Here is a 19543-nt window from a genome sequence, read left to right on the forward strand (position 1 = left end):
GAGGTGACAGTCCCGAAAGAGAATTAAAAATAAGCTTCCAGTGGCAACTGAGAAAAAAGGTGCTGAGCTCCCCAAGTGTGGCAGACAGGTCATTCCACGTCATTGGTTAAGCACGCTCACATTTGCATGGTGTAGAGAATAATTGTCAAGTTGGTAGCTGTCAGCTTTGAATGGTGTCTGTGCTTCTGGATGACTTGTTGGCCATGGGGGTCAGACGGCAACTTCATTTTACCTCTTTTTACCCTAAAACTCTATAGATTCCACAAAGCCTTGGTTTTAATAGTTTCTCAACATGAGCCTGTGACATGGGTCATATCTTACTCCCCTTTTCATCACTGGAAAAATTGAAGTGGAGGAAAACAAAGCACGTAACACAGTGCGGCCAGGATCCAGGTCAGAGCCTCCCAGATGTGTGCAGCCGTGTGTGGTCAGCCCGACGTGCCTCACCACGGCCCGTCTCTGTGACCGGATGGGGAGATGACTTAGGTTTAGGCCAGATGCAGGGAATGAGGAAGTGATTTACATCCTTCCCTGGGACCCTCCAGGGACAAGTCTGCCAGAGGAAACCAAGGCCACTGTGGGCTGGTGGCTGGCTGTGCTGACCTGCATCAGGGTCAGAAGGTGGTCAGCATGACATCTGGATCTGGTCAAGGTGAAGTTTTCCTTCTCGTCTGCCTTTTAAATGTCATTCTTACCAGTTTCTGCACCTACTATAATAAGTGAGAGTCCATACCCCGGAAGTTAGAGTGGACCCTCCCCAGCACCCTATTCTCAGCACTCACTAATCCTCTTTCCTCCACCCACTCTCCCATCCCACATGGTGAGAACAGAAATGTGCACTGTTAGCACAATGCAGCACTATCTTTATGATCACATTTGATTGGTCCAGATGTAGAACTTGACCCGAGACAGGGATCAAATTGAGGGAGGATTTATTTTCTCTCCAGGTGTTCCAATAACAGATAAAACTTGCAAACTTCTGTCGTATAGCTTGGGAACAGAGAAAGCCTACAGTGAGAATAAAGTCAAATCATGAACTCAAATCTCAGCTTCACTACTAGTTAGCTGTGTGTCTTTGCGCAAATTATGTAGCATCTCTGAGCCTATTACAGGGTAGTAGAGAGGCTTAGATGAGACAATGTTTATCAGGAGTCAAACAGGGAGAAGTGATCAATAGTTGGTGATTCTCCTTCTCTCTTTCTTCCTTAGCTTCTAAGATGAGGCAAGGTCGGGGCGGCCAGAGTGAGGTGGTCCTAATCCACTGTCTCCATACAAGCAGGGTGCTTAATAGAGGCCAAATACAGACCTCACTGGCTCACGAAGGACTGCTTTTACCATACGAGCATTTTTATATGAATGTTTTAATACAAGTCAGTTGTAGAAATGCTTATTGAGGAACACAATGGAGACTGCAATGAGAGTTACACTCTCACAGTAGCTACACGTGACACAAGTTCTACAGCAGTCAGCAGGGCCCAAGCCCAGGATAACATGACAGGATAGTGCCGGCACTGGGGCTTCGCCGGCCCTCGAGGACCCCTTTGGCCAGAAGGAGAGCTTGTGTCATCACCTCCTCCTGCTGGAGCGGGTTGTGCTGTTCCTAGTGGGCTAGCAAGTTTATCTGTAGTCACTGGAGGTGAGCCATAGTCTCTCAGCTCCTCTGATGCCCTGAAAGCAAGAAGAGAGTTTACTAGAATGTGCTAGGGAAGGGATGTGATGTGGAGTCCCACGAACAGAGAGAGCCGTGCCAACACGCTGGGACAAAAGAGGTCTGTGGATAGCAGTCAGCAGTGTAAGTAAAGATGAGTTTGGGCTAAGAGGTGGTACCAGCCTACAGATGGGACCAGGCCAGAATCATAGACCCTCATGATTGACGGCTGATATATATTTTGCTCCTATCATGGGCTGGGTCGATTACTACATGTTTTTTTTTTTTTTTATGCATAGTATTAGTTAATCCTCAAATAATCATATGGTGTAGGTACTATTAATATAAATTTTACAGGTGAGAAAACTGATGCTCAGGGAGGTAAGGAGACTTGTCCAAGGTTACACTAATGCTAAGTGGTGGGGCCAGGACCCTAACCCCGGTCTCTATGAGTACAGAGCCCCTAGGCACCATTTCTATACAGCTTCCAATATTGAAGCTGAAGAACACCTTGGGAATCAGCTTTCTGGACTCAGCGTGTGGTCTTTGGACAAGTAGCCTCAGCTTCACCAGGGAGTTTGTTAAAAATACAGAGTCTCAGGACCACCCCAGATCCACTGAATCGGATGTTAGAATCTGTGTTTTAACAAGAGCCTGAGGTATTTTGTATGCACCTTCAAGTTTGAGAAGCCCAGCTCTGGATTAGGGTATCACTTTTCAAGTGTTTTTCTCTGATCACTCGTGTTTCAGGATGTTCATAGGAATTCAAGTTTCATGGTCACGTCAGTTTAGGAGAAAGTGAGTCGAGCAAAACCAAACTGATTTCTTTGTTACTGGATTTCTTGGTTTCTTTAACAGGCTGATTGTAATATATTACTATGTGCTAACTGGGGGTGGAGTTTACAGTATTTCTCAAACTTATCTCACCTTAGGTTTTTTTTTGGTTTTGTTTGTTTTTGTTTTTTAGGATCAACTTGCAAAACTAGTGTACCAAATGACTAGCTCTGGGGAAGTTGGGGAATGACTGATCAGACCAACTGTCTTATAGCCTAGTTGAGTAAATGAGGTCAGGAGGCGTCGACATTTTTCCCAAGGAGGCAGTCAGCTGGTGGCCGTGCAGACTGCATGTCAGGCTCGTAGACTTTGTATCCTGAGCTTTTTCCAAGGGATGGGGCTGGGAGGCCCAGACATGTGACTTTGATGCCAACCCATTGCCTCCTCTGCTCTTGTTCCAGTTATGAGAAAGTAACCATGACCCATGATCAAGTCCCACGGGAGGACCTCGGAGCCAAACAGGTTAATGAGCTCCACTTGACAGGCCAAACCACAGGCCTGAGATCACAGAGCTAAGTGGCCAAGCAAAGGAGGGAATGCAGGTGTGTCTCATTCCAGTGCTTGGGCTCCCTCCCTCCCCAGAGGCACAGATCCTTCTAAGCTAGCAGCCACACCAGGCAGAACTGGGCCCAGGGATTGTGTGAAGGTTGAGTCCTGAAGAAGGAACCAGGTCTTCTCCTGGCTGAGCCCTGGAAAGCTCAACCTCAGGTTCACAAAAACAGTGAGTCACAACCCAACGTGTAGGAGATAAAAAGGATGATGTTAGCGGTGGAGGTGGGCGGGGAGGGGCGGTTCAGAGGGCCTTTCTGGACTTCCAGAAGAGGCAGGGATTGAGGTTGTCCCCACTACCTGGCTGAGGCTCTCAGATGCAAGGGGCCTTCCCTGGGTCTCAAAGAGGCAAGTCTTGCAGCTCCTGCCTGAGGTTGAGCAGTTGCATAGGGCAAAGCCATTTTCTCGTTTCAAAAGCAAGCCCTGCATCTGGGAATCTCAGGGAGGAGGCGAGTGAGAGCCAGTAAGGCCATAGAGGCAACCCCCAATCAAAAAAAAAAGGGTCATCTCCTCTGAGTGCGTCCGCCAGTTTCCTCTGGACTTTCTCCTGGTTTCACTTTATTCGAACATCCGGGACTCTCCAGTGTGGTCCTGGTGGGAGAGTGAGAGCGAGCTGTTCCGCCGAGCCACACCCGCTGAAGGGAGCGGAGAGGCGGCCTCCCGAGCGAGGGCCAGGCGTTGAGCTTGGCGCTCCGCACGTGTCATCCCATCATCCCAGCAGTCCTGTGGGGCAAGCACTATTTTTCTCCTCATTGTATTGGTTGGCATACAGAGGCACAGAGGGGTTAAGTAGTGTGCCTGAGGTCACCAAGTGTGATAACCGAGGTGTGAACCCACCGGTTTTGCGCTCTAACACCCTCTTAGGCAGGAGCACTTCTATCTGAGGAAGCAGACCTAGGGAGAAGAAATGAAGTGGGGCTCAGCGACCTCCATACCGCCACACTCGGGCGCCTTGGGCCTATAGCGCAACAGCAGAACCACAGAAGGCAAGACACTCAGACCACACCCTGACCTAGTCCATCCGAGTCCTCAGGGGGAGCCCAGGTGTCAGCGTGCTAAAAGCCTTTCCGGTGATTCCAATGCACAGTCAAGATTAAGAACCTACCTCCTTGCTTTACAGGTGGGAACAGTGAGCCCTGGGAGGTGAGGCAACTTTCCCAAGGGTGCACAAACTGTAACTCCTGTAAGGACCCCAACCGAGCTCTTTTAATTCCTCAGCCGGGACTGGCTCTCAGGACCACCTCCCTCACTGGCTGACCAGGTAGCCTTCAGTGAATCGTTTAACTTCACGATGGAAGACTTCAATGTATTTAAACTCTCTCAGTGGTGTAAGTGTTCAGGAAACACCAGTCTTCCTCCTACCCATCCCCCGCCCCGGATTCAGCCCACTTTTCATTATGTGATGATGGACAGAGGACACAGCATGAGTGGGATTGAGAATCTGACCATCCTTGAACCCTAAGGACAAGGAAGGACTTGGGGCGCCCTGGGGGTGTTGCCCACCCAGAATCCTGGGGAAGGACCCAGGGCCATACCAATGACAGGTGGGGCGACTGGGGGAGGAAGTGGGGAAGGAGGCCGCAGGGCTGCTCCCGACTGGAAAGGCGGCCCACGGCTGGGCGGTTCCAGCCTACCAGGGAACGCAGGTGGTGCCACCAGGTGGACGGTGGTGCTTCGTCTGGAACAGCCCTGGCCCTGGCGAGGGACTGCCTCCCGATGGAGGCGACTGAAAAGCAAGTTGAAAGCATGTGCTTCCCCTCCTGCACGTGCCTTTGCTATATAAGTAAACGATCGATTACGACCCAGTATAAATATCCTAAACCGTTAACAGTGTTTATTTCCATCACAGTGAAATTAGGGAGGACTTTCACTTTCTCGGTTATCTGTTTCTTTGACATTTAGCTTTTTCATAATAACCATTACATTGCTTTTGTCATAAAAAAATAATAAATTTTAAAATTCTGGTATAAATATTTGCAGAACACCAGTTACCTAGGCTTTCAAGTGGACTTTCAGGAAAAATCAGTCATGAGGAGAACGATGTCAAAATTTTACAACCTCGGCACAGTTCAGTGCCTTCTTTCTTATCTTCGTTCTTTTAAACGACAGCTTCCTTAGTGCTCGTGTTACCCTGGACTCTCCCAACCGGAAGCATTTTAGGCCTAAGGAGTTCTGCACCTACTATTGCTTTGTCATCGAAAGTACCCCCTGCCTTTCTCCCCACCACATGCCCAGGTGCCCTGTCAGCCTCAGTCACATCAAAGACTCACACCTTTCACCCCTAGTTCCTCAACAGCAGAAGACATCTGCCTCCGGAGTGCAGGATTATTCACCCCCTTAACAAATGATAACTCTTGGTGCAGGAGGAGGTAGAAGGAAGAGGCTCTAAAAACATGGCGGTGCTAGAGGACCCTCATTGTTTGGTATCAGAAAGCGGCCCCAGACCTGGCTGTGCCCCGGATATAGCATAGCGAGGAAACAGCAACAGGGAGCACTTCAAAACGAGAAACTTGCTGGAACACAAAGTGGAGGTGGCCTAGGGGCACAGGGTTCGAGCCTCTGGGGCAGGCTCCCGGCTTCCTGGTGGTGCTCGCCCCGATCCTGCTGCGTTGCTCAGCCTGCCACAAGTAGAAATGCTTAGCGGAATACTGTGGAATCACGTCATGTTAGCTTAGGGACAATCGTGGGGGGACCGGGCCTGCCATTGGCTTAGTGAGCATAGGGGTGCCGGAAGACGTGGGTCCGCTTGAGTCGCGGGTGAGCTTGAATCTGGTGCCTAAAGTTCGCATTTTCACACAGCATGGTCCCTACATGTAAGACACCCACCTTGTTGCGTTCACCCAAAGTCACAGCATCTGTTCCCGCGCTGCTGGGAACACCAGCTGGTGGGACTGAATGAGAGAGAGTTTGTCAGAGTCTCCAACACAGTACTTTACGAAGGAGCAGTCAAGGTGATTTTGACCGTGCACACACTCCTTGTGCGCCGGTTTTAGAGTAACTCCATATGAGATGTGACCCCCATCAGGCTGGGATCCCAGCTCCTGCTTCATTGGCTGCCAGTGTTCCTTTGTTCTCTTCCCATCCAGTTCTAAACCCTAGTCCCCAGCTTTTGACAGCACCCCAAGCCTTTGCCTGGGATGGAAAGCCAAAGACTCCATCACAGGAGACAGCTAGAGTATCTGGGTTGGACCAGAGGCCACCAGAATTTGGGGTGTGAGGGGTTTCTTCTAATCCTGTAATGGCCAAAAGAACTTGGAGAAGGCATCAGCTTTCTCACGGAACTACGCTGGAAAGATTCAAACTCAAGGGTGCCAACCCCTTCATAGTTACAGGAATCTGAACTATGAAGACAGTGGACAGGGGACAAGGCCCAGGGCTCAGAGACAGATAAGTGTTTCTCTGGAAGAGAATCTTGGCCTTTTGCAGACCTGGGAAGTGCCAGGGCTTAGCTCCTGAGTGAGGATCGCCGGTGCTGACAGCTGGAAGCCAGGGCTCTGGGGCAGCTCATTGTGCAGGAGCCAGTGGTCCTGGTGCAGAAGGAGCCCTTCCAAAGGGGGGGGCTCTGAACTCTGCAGATACCCGCAGGCTGGCCCCTCCATGCACTTCTGTGGTGTCAGAGCCATTTCACAAGCACCTGCCACAGTTATCAGCCCAGGCTGAGTGTTTCTGGAGTGTGGAGAGAAGGCAGAGGGAGAGCAGCAGCTGTGGGCTTCCTCTCTGGCAGCTCGGCAGCCCAGATGAGCCTGGAGAGCTGTGGAACACTGTGCCTGCATCTCAGAGTTGTTTCCAGCCTGCTGGTTCAGAGCACGCACTTGGGGTTTGGAGGCTGAGATTCTAATCCCATCCCTGCTAGGTATAGGCTGAGTGCTGTGGATGACTCACACTTGACTTCTGTGAGTCTCGGTCTCCTCACCTGTAAAGTGGGGATGATGATAAGACCATCCTCACAAGGTTGTTGCAAAGCTACATGAGAAGAGAGAAAAGGTACAAAGGTGTGATGTAGAGAGTGAGCCTGCTGGGATAGCCTAGGCCACATGCTGACAGGGGCAGAGAATGACAGATGGGGACCCTAGGTAATGAAGAGGATCTTTGCATCCTCGATGATGTCTTCTATTTGTTTTGTTTCTAATAAAGACCTTGAGGGAAGGAGAGGCACTCCCTGTGAAGAGAGGAAGGGCCCTAGAGCGTGAGGTGATAGTGGAGCCGAGGAGGCCGGGATGAGCAGGACCCCTCCTCCCGGGGGGCCTTGGGATCTGCCTACATATTTTTGATGTCTCATGTATCAGATAAAGACTCCTATTAACCAAAACTGTTTCTCTATAACTTAAAGGGATTGGATGGGATGAACTCCAAGCTCTGTCCAAGTACAGTTTGGTGTGTTTAGATACCCCGAGTAACCACCCTCCACATGCACATGTGTACACATGCATGTACACACTCACATGGATGCATAGTTGCTCACATTGACACGCATATTCTTTTCCCTCGCTTCAAGTCAGAATAAGCTGATCTTTGTGGAGAACCATGGACTTGGGCTCCAGGCTTCGGCACACCTGTGCTGCTGCTGTTAGGCCTTCCCCAGGGTGAGAAAAAGACCAAGGCTCAGGGCCATTCTCCAGCCTTGTTTCTCTGCATTATCCCAGTGGCAAGGTGGACAGTTGGACCAAGGAGAATGCAACAAAGAAGAGGCAAGCCAGGAGGTATGGGTGTAGGGCCTTGGCTTTACCAAAACCTCAGATACATTCTAGAGAGGGCAAAACGCCAGGGTCAGCCCAGTAAAGGCCTACAAGACCAGCCAATGCTCAGGTCACACCTTTATGCTTGGAGTAAAGCCAGGGGGACTCGGGAGTGACGTCTACAGTCATCTTTCATGGCTCTCCTGAAGCAGAACAAAGCAAGATGGCTCCTGAGGGTGGCAACACTGAATCATTAAGCGATTCATCCACTCACCTAACACCTTGCTGAAGCAGACCTATACCCTGCTTTGGGGGAGCTCAGCTATAACCCCAATGTTTCCTGCGTTGCCGATTTTCCAACAGGATGAAGGAGGCCTTCTCCTGGCTTCTGAGTATGATACAAGTAGGCCTCAGTGTGGCAAAGTCCAGTGGAGGGCTGGGTAGACAGCCTCTGGGTTTTGAGGCTCCTCTCCAGCCTTAGAGTAGAGAAGGCCTCCTTTGCTCTGTACCCCACAACACCTTGTCTCTACCCTGTGTCTTCTCAAGCTGATGCCAGGTTGGATCAGAATGCCCCGGGCTTAAGTGTCACCCACAGTCCCCAGCAATCATATCACAGGTCAGACTGAGACAGATGCTTCAACACAGGTGTTAATTAACAACCCGACTTAGGGACAAGGAAGGCAGTGATTGATTCTGGCTTGGGGAATGGAGAAAAGTTTCATGAAAAAAAGAGACGAACTAGCGCCAGGAGACAGCTAGAACATTGATAGAAGTCTGAGGGAACGCTGCCATTAAAGACTTGGAGGCAAGAACAAATGAGGGCTGAACGTATTTTGGTAGATTATTCAAATGGCTCTCTGGGTCAGAGCCCCTCTGTTCCCTGTGCATGGATGAAGAAACATGGGTTTGGGAATCCCAAAGATTTGAGCATGTGCTAAACACATGACCTTAGGTAAATCATTTAACCCCTCTGAGCTTCAGTTTTCTCATCTGTAAAATGAGGATATTACTACGTATATTACCCATCTCCCAGAATCGTCTGAGCTTCAAATACGTTATCACGTAAGGCAGCTCGCCAGTGCCTGCTTAGCATGTGGTAGGCAGTAAGGACTGTGTCTCCTCCTGTTCATTTTCCTTCCTTCGGTAGGCCTCGATTTCATCTTCCCTAAAATGCCAAGAAGCTGCTCTGCCCCTACCCCAGCACCATTCTTCTCAGGAGACTGATGGGTTCCTGAGATGTCCCAAGTCCTCAGAAGCAAGCAGCACAGAGAGGGAAATTAGGCAATGGACTAGGTCGGCATCAAGTATACACATGATTTTCCCAATAAAAGGTACCTTTAGACAACATCAGGAGCTGAAGCTTCAGGGGAGAAGTGAGGGTAGAGCTGGGAACCAACAGGAAGTGGGGGGAGGGGGGCGGAGGCACGGGGCGGATGGAGGAGAAGAGAGAGGGCCAACTTGTTTTTCATTTGCAGGACTTCCAGCTCCGGCCAAATATCTTCTTTAATTGTTATTGACGTGACAAAGCCAAACTTCTTGGCTTTGGCTCGATTTTCTTTTTTTTCTGATCTGTTTTTAAATCCAAAATTGAAGAATGTGTCTCTTTTAGAACTGTGTCTGTCGGCACAGTCCTTTCTGTTCATGAGGGTCCAGCTCGGAGCTAGTCCAGTTTGTCAAGGTCAAGGAGTGATTACATTGGCTTTGTCAGTGTGCACTTAGCATGAGGAAACCGAATGCTGCAGAAGGCCAGGAGGGTTCTCCTGGTGGAAAGCAAGCCTTCTAATGCCCTTGCCTGTCACTCTCTCAAACTCCTGTCTTTCACACTCCCGTGTGTGGGCAATAGTGCTGTATTCTTAATGGGGAAGCATTTCCACCTCCGTCCGCAGCTAGAACTGCAAGAATCAAGTGCAATGGGGATATTAGGCAATTATTCCAGTTCTTCAGGTTTTAAACTGCTTCCACCTTAAAAAAAAAAAAAAAAAACACACACAGCTAGGTGAAGTTGGAGTGGGTGGTCCATTCTGGTTAAATTACCCATATAATTACCTCAATTTTCCTATTCACTTTGTGTGTATTAAACATAGCATTAATATAATCGAGGTCAAAGAACATAGATATTAAATAAACCTCATAAATAAAGATAGACATTCCCAGCCCAGTCTCTCCACAGGTGGTGTATTTAGTCATTTATTCAGCAACATTTTTCAAGCTACAAAAATTTATTTTGCCAGACACCATGCTAAGTGTTTGGAAAACAATGATGAGTAAGCGAACATGGGCCCTTGCCCAGATAAAGCATATATTTTGGTAAGGAAAAAGATAAAAATAAGTAAATGAACAAATACAATGATTGGAATTATAGAAAAGGTCAGAATGAGTCAAAACTTTTTCTACATTTATTGTAAACAATTTTTGGTAACTGTCCGTAAAAATCATTAACACTTGTGTGTGAAGGCAGATTGCCTGAGATCATACCTGGTTACTTGTCAAGTCACCACTACTAGCCTCTTCCCAGGTCAAGGCCTCAGCTCAAGGCTGTATTCAATTAACAGGTTTTTGGAGAAAACTATTGACTCTTGCATGAGAAGTCCTGAGCCTATAGCCTTGAACAACAGAATGACCTTGAGAAGTCACTTTAGTCTCCTTCTCATCTCCAAAATGGGCATTGTACCTACCCTATCAAACTATGGGCTTCTCGTGAGGACCAAGGAGATCATTGGTGAAAGTGCTCTGTAAACTAAAACTCTAGATCAAGGAAGTGGTGTTGATAGATTTTATCTGCAAAGAGGTTTAGTAAATCTTAGAGGGAAGGGAAAGGAAGAGGAAGGGAGAGGAGGTTGGGGGCGGCGGAGGGAGAGAGGAATGATGAGGATTGTACTACCATTGTCATATTTAACCCCCACAACAACTCTGTGACAAGAATCACCCTCATCTACAGAAGCGGAAACTGAGCCGCACAGAGGTTAAGGAAGCCATACCGCTAATCCGTTGGGAGTAGAGGTTTGATCTGCCCACCTCCAGACTTCTACTCTTTACCACAAAGCTGTAGCTAGACCAGGGGAAGGAAGACACTAGCTTCTCTTTGTTTTGAATTTGACACTTTGAGTCCCAAATTGGACTTTCCCAGGAAATGCCACAGGTAATTTTTTTTTTTTTTTAAAGGAAGAATGTGACAAAACCACAAAACTTCAGGGACTCAAGGAGATTATTGACCAACCCTCTTTTTATGGAGAAAAGGGGTTCTGTAAAGTTTAGATGACTTGCCCAAAGCCACATAACTTATTAGTGACAGCATCAGAGAAAAGAAAAAAGGAAGGACAGATTGTTTTTCAAACCATGGGTACTACTCACTAGTGGGTCATTAAATTCACTTGTGAGTCATAACCAAGAGTTTTAAAAAATGAAATAGAATAAGGTAGAAAATGGAGTGAGTTGTAGTAATAAAGGAAAGTAATGCTTCACAATACTTTCCAGTTCTGTGTATACAGAGCCTGAAAGTAAAATGACTGTGGGACATAGTCGAAACCTTTGGAATGTCCTGGACTAGAGCATGAGCGTAGAGGAGGAACTGACCCATGGAACTGACAGGAAGTTTGAGCAAAATTCTCTCCTCTGATTCGAGAAAAATAGCTCTAAAATTACCACAGGGCCTATTTTTAGCATGTGCCAAAATTACCTTTCCTTCAGTCTCTGGCATTGACCAGGAGGACTCCTCCACAACACGCTGTTCCTGGGGACATGACAGGGGCCAGACTTTTATATAAACCCCAAAGCCGTTTCCCTTGCCTTACTTCCTCTGCCTGCCTGGGGATTAGAGCAGGGCCTCAGAAATAGCGAACAGCATCCTTCACAACAGGATGTAGCAGGGGGACCACACACTGCTCTCTGAGTCAGGCCACCAGTGAGCCAGGCTCTGGCCCCACTTAGTCACTACAGGACACCTTAACCCTTCAGGGAATAGGAGCAGACACAGCTGGGGCCTGGAGGGAGGATACAGGGGACCTTTCTAAGCTGTGGCCCTATAGACGATGGCTCTTCCACAGCCACAGGGCCCATGTTCTTGCACCTGGAGCCCACCCAGCACCCAAAGCTTGAGGGATGGAGATTTGGTGACATTTCAAGGACTCCTCCCATGTCAAAAGACATGATCGGTCTGTGTGTATGAGTATGAGGTGGGCGGAGGGTGGAGGTACAGGAGAAGTTAGAATAATCAGGAACCTCATCCATAGACCATGGGAGGGGTTGGTGAAGACCCCCATTGTTGGTTAGCAGAAGTGTCAAACTCCATCTTTCCATATGTGTGGGTATCAGTGTTTATGTGGGTATGACAAGTGGGAATAGAGTGAGGATAAAACTATTCATTACACCAAGAAAAAAATTTCAATCCTGATAACAGACTATAACTAAAGAGCCAACCAAGTGAGAACAGGGAAAGTAAATATTTGGCTTTGTTTAAAAGAATTTGTTTAAAAGAAAACTACAGTCAATTTCAGGAGTTGTTCAACACTTAAGTCTAATTTTCATATAGCTCAATAATGATTATGCTTGTCATTCAGTCCCACGTAAAACTGACTTTGTCGTAGGTTTTTTGATTACATTAAGCTCTGCTCGTAGGTGGTCAGCCTTCGTTGAATTGAGTCTTCATTGAATTGAGTGTTGCTCCTGATACAGAGCCGCTGTGCTCACATCTTAAATCATCCCTAAGGGAATCCTGAGAACCAGTTCCCAACACTGCCCAGAAACAGCCTTCTTGGGAGAGAAGTGCCTGCTCAGGAAATGTGGCCAGTGAGAGATAAAGCCACTTGCCACAGTGACCTGACACCCAACCCCTAATCTGCAAGGTGGGGCAGTTCACAATCCCCCTGTCCACATCCCAGATTCTGGTGGGACAGACTTTTAGGAAAGAGATTCTGGGAGAGAGACTCAGGGAGGATCTGAAACATGGCCAAGGCTTCTTGCAGCTGGAGAGACACAAGAATCTAACTTAAAAGGCCACGGTATCCAATGAGTGAGACACACCTGACTTCTAATCCCATCTTCTCTTCTTAAAATCTGTGTAACCTTGGCCAAGTCAAGTCACTTAATCTTTCTGAACTTCATTTTTCTCATCTCTATAAAGGAGATAATAGTCCCTGTCTACTGGACTGTGAGGATCGAATGAGAGCAGTGAGCAAAAAGCTCCTAGCCCAGGGCCGCCAGAGTGAACTCAACACTGGAGCTTTCTCTATTTACGACATTGGCATAGACTGAGAGCTGACCCTCAGGAAAGGGAGGCCCAACTGCTTGCTCTCCTGAGTCCTTAACGTTCAGGGTGGTCTCCTGGCAGCCAGTGCTCCCAGCTCAATGAGGTCTAAGACGTCCCTTCCCTCTAGCACAGCCTGGAGGGAGCTCACAGGCCCCTGCAGGCAGAGAGCTGCTGCTGTAGCTCCAAAGCAGTTGTGGCTTGGAAAGAATCTCTGGCATGTGTCACGTGTCCTCCGCAAGCCATGATCCATGGTGTGTTGGAGAGTGCTTTGTTCCGGGGCCAAGAGGTCAGTTTGTGGGAGGGTCACCCATAAGTCTGCATGCCGGGCAGCTCCCCTCCTCATCTGATTCCCCTTCCAGCCCCGTCCTTGGAGCCATCTGTTCTGGATCACCAATCGAGCCAGGGAGACTGGGTGGCTTGCGCCTGAGCTCAGAGAGGGCTGCTGACGAGCTGTGTCTGGCGAACAAGGCCGAGGCTGGATGAGGAGGGGCCGTGGAGTGGTTTGCCCACCTGGGTGACTAGTAGAGACAAGAGCTGGTTTGGGAAAGCGTGGTGGGAAAAGCTCAAGTTTTCCCAACTGGGTTAGGATCCTGTGTAAATTATGTCCTTTCCTTGGTGAAACGAAGGGGTTGGACAAAACAATTTCTAAGTTCTTTTCCAGCTTTACTGTTTTTCAGTTATAAATTCTTGGTTTTCTTACAAGGCGCACAATTCTCTTTTGAACAGAAGCCACAGTTGAAATGGATTGGGGTGCAGGATGGGAAAGGGGATAGAGAAGGCAAGAAGTAAATGCAGAGCATTTGATTTTCCAGTTGGATGATGTGTGTTTAATGGCATTTTCTTTATTTTTCTGTAATTGGTTTTATTTTCTGTCTCAAACTTTCTTTCTGGCTGATACGAAAAAAAAAAAAGTAGTGTAGTTACCTCCAGGTAAATCAGTCACTTAAGTCATTTGGTCAATCATTTCTGTACTCAGCTCTATTAAATTCAGGATTTTCATTCTCATTCTCTCCCTGGAGTTAAGGCTAAGTTCAGGATCTGCCACATCAACAGAGAGGGAGTCTGTGCCTCTGCCCAATCTGCTCTGAGTCCTCCTCTGAGATGTAATAGGTCTCTGTCTGGTCCTCACACATGCCCCCGCGTCTGAGCTAGCATACACGCCTCCGCCCACCCCTAACCCGATGCTCCATGCTGCCGCGTCCTCTCTGCACCACGATCTCGTCCCCCCCGCCCCAAGGCCCTTTTGCAGGCCTGAAGCTTCCTTGTGGTCACCCTCTCTAGGCTCATTTTCACTGCCCCTGGAAGACACATGGGAAACCTGTGGGAGGGGAGATAGAGGGATAAAGGGGTTGAGGGGGGCAAGGTGTTCTCTTCCTAGACATGCACACCGCCACTTCTGCTCTGTAGTTGTGAAGCACGTCATGGTGGCCCAGGAGAGACCCTGAGGCAACCCATCTCCCTGGCCTCCCCAGGCCCATTCTTATAGGAGTGCTTTGCCATTTCCCCCACCCAGGACCCAAGAGGGGACTGGCCCCAGGGATTCACAAAGGCCTGGAGGTACATCTAACTCTTCAAACCTTCTTCTTTTCCAGCTTAGAGTATTGGTCCAGGTTTGGGGGAGTGTTAAAAAAGAAGATTTTACATATCTCATATCACGTCTTCTTTTTATATTTCTTGTTTCACACCTGGATCGAGGTTTCGAGTCTCGAAAACCAAGCACTTGTTGTCTTTGCTTTCTAGTTAAGATTCCCACCTTTTTACTACCTGAGTGGGAAGGAATAACAGCATTAGCACTTCATATATCAAAGCCCCTGAAAAAGGCTGGGCAAAGGGTCAGCACCAGTCCTAAGCTCTGAAATGTCTTAGACAAATACACGGAATTGCTGCTGTCCTAAAAATCATCATCATCATCATCATCATCATCATCATCATCATCAGCTTGTAAAGTAAGTACAAAGTACATGCCCTTCACCTAGACTTTCAGGACTTCCTCTTTATGGCCCACCCCAACTCTCTTCTCTCCTCCTCTCTCTTAACTGTAACTTCACATACCTTTGGGCAAATTACCTTCATCTCTCTGGGCCTCAGTTTCTTCATTTCTAAAATAAGGTTAATCATTCATTTCTCACTGATACGGTGAGAATTCTAAGGAGTACTATAAGCAAATCAATTTTAATAAAATTAAAATGAACAGGCCTTAGTCTCCTCCCATCCATATCTCTAGCCAACTAATGCACTTGTATTCATGGCTTAGCTCTACTAACACACCTGCCCCTCCACCCTCACCCACATTTACTTTATCGAACCTCTACCAGTAAGGCTCCTCTAAAATGCTGTCACCTCCTGCAACACCCCCACCCCTGAATCAAGATGGCAGTCCCCTGGCATGTCTCATATGATAGCTACTTATGCCTACAGCTTCTCTTACACTGTGATGTTTTAAGCTTATTGAGGGCACGAACTTTCTCCTGTTTTATACACCTTGCCCGTAGCCATTGAAACCAGCCTGATCCACCCATTGACTACATCCCTGCTGGCTCACCACCCGCTACTCTCTGTTCCAGACAGCTGCCTTGGGCCACTGCCTCACTTCCAACCTGCTTTTGCCCGAATCCCATTTCCACCTGATGCTTGTTCTTAGCTCTGTGGTCCTGACCTCAGCCCTTCCTCTGGTTTTCTGAGTGGGGTTTATCTGTGGTCTCCAGCTTGTCCTAAACCTTTGGCTCCTAGCTCTCCTCACTCCTAGCCCTGACCCTGAGGACTCCAATTCCTATGTTGGTGTCACATGACCCTACTGTCCAAGCCTTTGTAATCAACACCATGATTAACATTTGTCTGTGTAGGTATGTGTATATGTAAATTTTAAAATGGCTGAAGTGTCCCCAAGTACTATGTCAGAGAAATGAGAAACAACCCCAGTCAATATCTGCTGGGGTGTAGTCACCATTTCCTACCAGCCAAACGGTAATGCCACCTGCTGGGAGAAAAAAATACACGAGTTGTACACATGGCCATAACTGGCTGAGCAACAGCGAGAGGCTTGCCCATATTTTGGGAAGACGGAAGCCAGGTAGAGTCCCCACACTCATCAGGCTTTGACCAGTCGACAGATCTAAGGATTTATGGATAACTCTCTGAAAAGTCTCATAGGAGCTTGGTCAGTAGATGTTTGAGCCTGTGGCTGGGGTGTAAGATCCCCACCACCTTGACCCAGTCAGGCTTAAGGAAGACCTGTGTGGGCCTCCCGAAGCCATGGGGTGTGAAGAGAAAAGTGTGCTTTTACCATTCTGAAATCAAAGACGGTTAGAGAGACATGGGGCTGGGGTGGGGGTCTCCTCCAAGGTAGGATAGGCCATGAAGTAAGCTGCTACAGAGCCTCTCACCGTCTACCTTGTGGGGAAGCCATTTTGGAATTTAAATTCGCACACACACACCTTAGAGGAAAGACATTCCTTCCCCCTTCAACACGTCCTTATTGAATCTCTTCTGTGGGAGCCAGGCTCTGTAATGGGCACTGCGGGTACAGCGATGAATGAGAAGGACACTGACCCTGCCCCCACAGCATGCAAGAGTTACAGATAATGAAACAAGGAACAATGAAGTGTGGTGGATATTGTGACCTGACCAGGAAGCATATGAGCATCTAGGAGCACTTGGTTGGGGAGGGGCAGTTGGGGGTTAGTCAGGGAAGGCTTCCTGGGAAAGGTGACAGTTAAGGGAATACTGGTGTTTTAAGCCAAGGAAACAGCAGATATGAATGGTAAGGGACTAAAGAGAGGACATCACCAGCTAGGAACTGAGAGACATTGAGAGTTGGAGCACAGAGGGCAACAGGGCGGAGGAAAATGAGGCTTGAAAGGTAAGGAGGTGACAGTAAGAGATGGATGAGTGAAACTGGTTTTGGCATCAGTTGCCAAGTACTTCCTCACTCCCATCCATCTTAAATCCCGAGAGCCGGCTCCAACCTTCCTTTTCCTTCTATAGTATCTGGCATGAGGCTTGCATACAGTAAGTGCTCAGTTAATACTTGTGGAGTTGTTAACCAAGGATGGGGTAAATGAAATGCTAGGGACTTAGGTCTACATAGAGACCCTTAGAAAATTAAAGCAAGTACTTCCAGTCACATGATCTGTAAGTTTATGGCCCTGCAGTTGCAATTTTATAACTAAAACAAGAGACTCGTTAAAAAAGAATAGGAATGTGTAAAATCAGCACTGCTGAGTCTCAGATGGCAGGCGGGAAAACCTGGCTTCTGGAAGCCTGCCTGGCTCCGTGGTCTCGACATGCCTTGGGTAGAGATCCAGAAGTGGAAAGCCGTTTGCTTCTGGGAGCAAGAAACTAACTGAAGCCCAAGTAGCAGGTTTCAGCTCTCTAGGGAAAAATGACCTTGTGTGCCTCAAATTGTTACAGATGCCAGCTTACAAACATTCGTTGTAATGGGAGCTCAGAAGAGGCAGCCAGTCCTAGCGGAGTCTTTAGGGAGAAGGTGTAAGGTACCAGCCTTGTGCTATAACTGGCCTCAGCCAGGTTAGAGGAGCCCGAGGCTTCCCAGAACCCACTGTCTCTGCTTTTCAGAAACCCACCGGCCTCCCAACTCTTCTCCCTTCCCACCACCCTCTTCTGCCTGGGCCTCACCACTCAGCTGGCCACGCCTTCTCGGTATACATTCGCTGTCACCTGTATGCGCACACGAGCCATCTCCATGCTGAACACTTGCTCTAGTACCCAACACCTTAACCTATCGATCTATCCACAATTTAGAAATGCTGAAAGCAGAAAATCTTGTTTTTTTCCAGTCCAGTGATATCCTCCGGCATTTTCTCCCTCTAAATCTCCTCTCCAGGCCTTCCTCCCCAGCCCTCATGCCCTCCATCCCTCCATTGTTTGATTTAGGAGTTGAATGAGTTTTCTAGAAACATACCGCAGAAATAAATTCCTCAGAGGCGATGCAATAAATTATCTCAGATATGCATGAGTGATGGAGCCTTTTTGGTAGGATACGTTGAAGAATGCTAATCATGGAAACACAAAATTCGAGAGGCCAAATTTTTACAGGGAGCAGTAAGTAGTAAATGAGAACACGTCAGAGGCACTGAGGCATTGGAAACTGGCCGACTCTGCCGCCTTTTGTAAGCCGGGTTTACTAAATGGAACATAATGATATGTAACCAAAATACGGGAAGACCATTCCTTTACTAAGGAGACCCAGCCAAAAAACACAATGGAAAAATAGGAGAGATACCTTTCATCTTGGGAGTTTCTTTGTATTTCAGTCTTCCTTGGGTGTTAGAGGACCATAGAGCCTTGGAAAGCCCTACTAGGAAAAAAAAGAGTCAGTGGGAAAAGTTCTTTGACTCCCCTGAGTTGGGTACCGATAAAAAATGTCACTTTTAAGGAAAGAATAAAACCTAGTAATTGTTCAGTTACATGTTTGTACTTGCAAACCTTCTGCCCTATGTTTAAAAAGGGATTTTTTTCTTTTTTTTTCTTTTTAATAAAAAAATCCGTGTTGTCATCTAAATGGCTGGCTTGATTGTGCCCTCATGGGGAGTCTAAAGAGAAAACTATTTGGGGTTACAAAATGGGAAAAATTAGTCACCAGTGATTCACAGAGACTATAAATACGTGGCTATATTGTTCTCTTATTTACGATCCAGCTGGGATGAGCTGTTTGGGAGGAAGCAGGAAGATACACAAACAGTGTCCATGGGGAGCGGAGGCCCAGCTCCAGGTTTGGTGGCGTGAATACGCCCCCCAAATCCTCCCCTCAGAGCCTTTTTGTCTCAGTACTCAGTCTGGGCTGCAGAGCACCAGCCCCTGAAGGGCTGTCCTGGAACTTCTGCTGGACCAGGAAAAACAGACAGGCTTGCACCACCCTTGTGTCTTTCATGAGGCTCTGTGCTGCCACAGGGTGACACATAGTGCTCGTGTTCTGGGGCTTATTACTGGCTTTGCCATTTCCCCAGTTGGGGAGAAAAGTAAAAGCAGGCATGAGGGGAACTTTCAGCTAGCAGAGTACCGCTGCCTGTTCCTCAGAATTCCAGAAACATACCCTAAATCCTCGTTGCACGCATGCACACACACAAACATATACATACATGTAGACATATGTCATTCACTCATTCATTCGTTCACCCATTTATCCATCCATCTTCCAAAGTATATTGAGCCTCTGTGTGTGGAGTGCTGGGGCCTTGCCCTGGAAGAGCTTTCAACCTATTGGAGAAGAAGGATTTTTGCTTTGGCCGTGGGGGCTCTCAGTTCTGGCGCTGCTCAGAAGTGGACCCACTTCCTGTCTGATTCAGGTTGATCCATTGCTCTACGAGCAAGGGCTTGGTATCCCATAGGCTGTTTCCGGGTTGGCAAATAGTAATGCTGAGCAGAAATAATTCTGTTGAGTTGATGTCCTAGTCTCAGTCCTACTTTCTGGGTCCTTTCTACCTGTCAGCCACCATCTGGGTCCGCTTAAGCTCCTGGGTGAGTGTCTTCCTGCTCTGGCCCATTTTGGTATCACTTGAGTGCTAATGGGGACTTTGAGAGTGTCACAGAGTGAAAAGGTTTAAAAGAAAAGGACTAAGAAATAAAATATGA

The 19543-nt window shown here is 47.9% G+C and overlaps 1 long non-coding RNA gene across 1 annotated transcript in view; it reads left to right on the forward strand.

Moving 5' to 3' along the window:
* Nucleotides 1-2903: 2903 nt before the first annotated feature.
* LOC118605500 overlaps nt 2904-19543 on the forward strand; it is a 45827-nt gene continuing 29187 nt past the window's right edge. Inside the window, exon 1 of the long non-coding RNA XR_004952194.1 lies at nt 2904-3203. This is a non-coding gene — a long non-coding RNA (uncharacterized LOC118605500). The remainder of the gene's footprint in view (nt 3204-19543) is intronic.

This window comes from Rousettus aegyptiacus, unplaced genomic scaffold, assembly GCF_014176215.1.
Source record: "Rousettus aegyptiacus isolate mRouAeg1 unplaced genomic scaffold, mRouAeg1.p scaffold_m13_p_7, whole genome shotgun sequence".
Lineage (NCBI taxonomy): Eukaryota > Metazoa > Chordata > Mammalia > Chiroptera > Pteropodidae > Rousettus > Rousettus aegyptiacus.